General features: G+C 41.1%; 1 protein-coding gene across 5 annotated transcripts in view; it reads right to left on the reverse strand.

Moving 5' to 3' along the window:
* The window catches only part of LOC137172719 (transcription factor COE3-like), a 73,848-nt gene that overhangs the window by 27,239 nt on the left and 41,609 nt on the right, over nucleotides 1-5,000 (reverse strand). The gene's annotated exons all lie outside the window — the stretch shown is intronic.

Raw genomic sequence — 5,000 nt, forward strand, 5'->3', positions numbered from 1 at the left:
CTCACGACCTCTTTGAGGGAGCGCGACCCACAGGTTGGAAACCACTGAACCACTGTTCAACACAACCGAAGTACTACTGAAGGTCACACACACACACACGCACACACACACACACACACACACACACACACACACACACACACACACACACACACTCAGAACGTGATCTAATTGGGTCGTGGCTTTTATCCGCTTTAGCTTAGTTCACTTCAGCAGTACACACACTGAAAACACACACACACACACACACACATAGAAAACACACACATACACACTGAACACACACACACACACACACACACACACACACACACACACACACACACACACACACAGAACACACACACACACACACACTGAACACACACACACACACAGAACACACACACACACACACACACACACACACACACAGAACACACACACACACTGAACACACCCTCACTCGGCCGGTAATGACTACTTCTCTCTCTTCTTTCAAGTGCGGCTGCAGATTAATTATAAAGTGAAATGAAAGCACCGTGTGTGTGTGTGTGTGTGTGTGTGTGTGTGTGTGTGTGTGTGTGTGTGTGAAGCAGAGCAGCTAATCTCATCACTGACAATTTAAGATGACATTACAGCACCTGACCTCTATTCTATTCTATTCTATTCTGTTCTATTCTGTTCTGTTCTCTTACCATCAAGATTCCTCCTACTTTTTGGTTCCCCTCAGCTGCCAGAGGAAGTCGTCTCATCTTGTTTAGTCTCGTCTTGTTTAGTCTAGTCTCATCTCGTTTATTCTTGTTTAGCCTCGTTTAGTCTCATTTAGTCTAGTCTCGTCTCGTTTAGTCTTGCCTTGTTTAGTCTAGTCTAGTCTAGTCTAGATAAGTCTAGTCTCGTTTAGACCCGTCTCGTCTCATTTAGTCTAGTTAAGTCTAGTCTCGTTTAGACTCGTCTCGTCTCGTTTAGTCTAGATAAGTCTAGTCTTGTTTAGACTCGTCTCGTCTCATTTAGTCTAGTTAAGTCTAGTCTCGTTTAGACCCGTCTCGTCTCATTTAGTCTAGATAAGTCTAGTCTTGTTTAGACTCGTCTCGTCTCATTTAGTCTAGTTAAGTCTAGTCTCGTTTAGACTCGTCTCGTCTCGTTTAGTCTCGTCTCGTCTTGTCTCGTCTCATTTAGTCTAGTTAAGTCTAGTCTCGTTTAGTCTTGTCTCGTCTCATTTAGTCTAGTTAAGTCTAGTCTCGTTTAGTCTTGTCTCGTCTCATTTAGTCTAGTTAAGTCTAGTCTCGTCTCGTCTAGTCTTGTTTAGACTCGTCTCGTCTAGTCTCATCTCATTTAGACTCGTCTCGTCTCGTTTAGTCTCGCCTTGTTTAGTCTAGTCTAGTCTAGTCTAGTCTAGTCTAGATAAGTCTAGTCTCGTTTAGACCCGTCTCGTCTCATTTAGTCTAGTTAAGTCTAGTCTCGTTTAGACTCGTCTCGTCTCGTTTAGTCTCGTCTTGTTTAGTCTAGTTATGTCTCGTCTCGTTTAGTCTCGTCTCGTTTAGTCTAGTTATGTCTCGTCTCATTTAGTCTCGTCTCGTTTAGTCTAGTTATGTCTCGTCTCGTTTAGTCTCGTCTCATTTAGTCTCGTCTCATTTAGTCTCGTCTCATTTAGTCTCGTCTCGTTTAGTCTCGTTTAGTCTTGTCTCGTCTGGTTTAGTCTAGTTAAGTCTAGTCTCGTTTAGACTTGTCTTGTTTAGTCTCGTCTCATTTAATCTTGTCTTGTTTAATCTAGTCTCGTTTAGTCTCGTTCAGTCTTGTTTAGTATAGTCTCGTCTGGTTTAGTCTGGTTTAGTCTAATCTCGTCTCGTTTAGTCTAGTTAAGTCTAGTCTTGTTTAGACTCGTCTCGTCTCATTTAGTCTAGTTAAGTCTAGTCTCGTTTAGTCTCGTCTCGTCTTGTCTCGTCTCATTTAGTCTCGTCTCGTTTAGTCTCTTTTAGTCTTGTCTCGTCTCATTTAGTCTAGTTAAGTCTAGTCTCGTCTCGTCTAGTCTTGTTTAGACTCGTCTCGTCTAGTCTCATCTCATTTAGACTCGTCTCGTCTCGTTTAGTCTCGCCTTGTTTAGTCTAGTCTAGTCTAGTCTAGTCTAGTCTAGATAAGTCTAGTCTCGTTTAGACCCGTCTCGTCTCATTTAGTCTCGTCTTGTTTAGTCTAGTTATGTCTCGTCTCATTTAGCCTCGTCTCGTTTAGTCTAGTTAAGTCTAGTCTCGTTTAGTCTCGTCTCGTTTAGTCTAGTTATGTCTCGTCTCATTTAGTCTCGTCTCATTTAATCTCGTCTCGTTTAGTCTAGTTATGTCTCGTCTCATTTAATCTCGTCTCATTTAATCTCGTCTCGTTTAGTCTAGTTATGTCTCGTCTCATTTAGTCTCGTCTCGTTTAGTCTCGTCTCGTTTAGTCTAGTTATGTCTCGTCTCATTTAGTCTCGTCTCATTTAATCTCGTCTCGTTTAGTCTAGTTATGTCTCGTCTCATTTAGTCTCGTCTCATTTAATCTCGTCTCGTTTAGTCTAGTTATGTCTCGTCTCGTTTAGTCTCGTCTCATTTAGTCTCGTCTCATTTAGTCTCGTCTCGTTTAGTCTCGTTTAGTCTTGTCTCGTCTGGTTTAGTCTAGTTAAGTCTAGTCTCGTTTAGACTTGTCTTGCTTAGTCTCGTCTCATTTAATCTTGTCTTGTTTAATCTAGTCTCGTTTAGTCTCGTTCAGTCTTGTTTAGTATAGTCTCGTCTGGTTTAGTCTGGTTTAGTCTAATCTCGTCTCGTTTAGTCTAGTTAAGTCTAGTCTTGTTTAGACTCGTCTCGTCTAGTCTAGTCTCGTTTAGTCTAGTCTTGTCTTGTTTAATCTCGTCTTGTCTCGTTTAGTCTAGTCTCATTTAGTCTCGTTTAGTCCTGTTTAGTCTAGTCCTGTCTCGTTTAGTCTCGTCTGGTTTAGTCTAGTCTCATCTCATTTAGTCTAGTCTCGTCTCGTTTAGTCTTGTTTCGTTTAGTCTTGTTTCGTTTAGTCTCGTCTCGTTTAGTCTTGTCTCGTTTAGTCTTGTCTCATTTAGTCTAGTCTCGTCTGGTTTAGTCTAGTCATGTCTCGTTTAGTCTAGTCTCGTCTTGTTTAGTCTAGTCATGTCTCGTTTAGTCTCGTCTCGTCTTGTTTAGTCTAGTCTAGTCTAGTCTAGTCTTGTTTAGTCTAGTCATGTCTCGTTTAGTCTCGTCTCGTTTAGTCTAGTCTCGTTTAGTCTAGTCTAGTCTAGTCTAGTCTTGTTTAGTCTAGTCTAGTCTAGTCTAGTCTTGTTTAGTCTAGTCTAGTCTAGTCTAGTCTTGTTTAGTCTAGTCATGTCTCGTTTAGTCTAGTCTAGTCTTGTTTAGTTTTGTCTTGTCTCGTTTAGTTTCGTCTTGTCTTGTTTAGTCTAGTCTAGTCTTGTTTAGTCTAGTCTAGTCTAGTCTAGTCTTGTTTAGTCTAGTCATGTCTCGTTTAGTCTAGTCTAGTCTTGTTTAGTTTTGTCTTGTCTCGTTTAGTTTCGTCTTGTCTTGTTTAGTCTAGTCTAGTCTAGTCTTGTTTAGTCTAGTCTAGTCTCGTCTAGTCTAGTCTAGTCTTGTTTAGTCTAGTCTAGTCTAGTCTTGTTTAGTCTCGTCTAGTCTAGTCTCGTCTAGTCTAGTCTAGTCTCGTCTAGTCTAGTCTAGTCTTGTTTAGTCTAGTCTAGTCTAGTCTAGTCTAGTCTTGTTTAGTCTAGTCTAGTCTAGTCTCGTCTAGTCTAGTCTAGTCTTGTTTAGTCTAGTCTAGTCTAGTCTAGTCTCGTCTAGTCTAGTCTTGTTTAGTCTAGTCTAGTCTAGTCTAGTCTAGTCTAGTCTAGTCTCGTCTCGTCTAGTCTAGTCTTGTTTAGTCTAGTCATGTCTCGTTTAGTCTCGTCTCATCTAGTTCAGTTTAGTTGAAGCGATGAGAGAGAGACACATATCTACAAATCTTCAAAGAAACCACGATATAGTCCAACACTTATTTCCATTTATGTTGCTGGTTTAAAGCTGTAACAACGTCAACATCAGTATTCCCATCGAAGTCCCGTTCACCTTGTCTCACTTCACCATCAATAGACGTTTTCAGTTTCATGTGAATTACATCGCTGAGTACGTTGCTATGGACGCAGTTCCAACCATAGAAGCTAAGAAACTATTTCTTTTAGCAGAAGCAATAAAATCATTTTTAAATCAATAAAACCATTTTTGAATCAATATTTTGTGTCAAATTGTTGATTTCTTTGGTAAACAGCAGTGTAATAAGCAGGATAATGTGATTCAAGACGTGCGGAAGGAGTCCAGAGGAACAAACACTCATGTTGATGTTGAACCTATCAAACCTTTGCAGTCAGGAGTCAGTGGTGCTACAGTCAAAGTGTTTAGTGTTTGTGAAGTGTTGACGCCGTGTTAATCAGTCTCACACTGAGACTGTTGACCTGCTGACTGCTGACCTGTAACTTCTCATTTTCTTTCAGATGTGTTTCACATCGGCCTCGCTGCTTTAAACAGAACAAAGTGCTGCTGCAGAGCGAAGACACAAACAGTAAAATGAGAGAGAGGGTTCAAACCCACGGGACTCTGCTGCGCTCTGATTGGGAGGGGTGGTTTCCATGGTTACTGTCTTTAATTAGGAGGGCAATTAAAGAGGTTGAACGGCCTGCAAAAAGACACACACACACACACACACACACACACACACACACACACACACACTGTCTGTCCTCTCTGGGGACAGCGAGGCGTCTGGTCTTCCTACCCACAAGCCACTGGGGCGATTTCTCTTCAAAGACCAAATTACTCTCCTCTCTCTGCCTCCACTCAGTTCAGCCTGCTGGGTTTAGCTGTTTTAGCGCCGTGTCAGAGCAGCTTTTATTATATTATTACATCATTTCAGATAAAATCAATCCACTCTGATCAGCTGTCTGTCATTACAACATGAATTCATTTTATCATAATGACTCCATTAACTAAATATTTTAATTTGCA

This window comes from Thunnus thynnus, chromosome 20, assembly GCF_963924715.1.
Source record: "Thunnus thynnus chromosome 20, fThuThy2.1, whole genome shotgun sequence".
NCBI classification, from domain to species: Eukaryota; Metazoa; Chordata; class Actinopteri; order Scombriformes; family Scombridae; genus Thunnus; species Thunnus thynnus.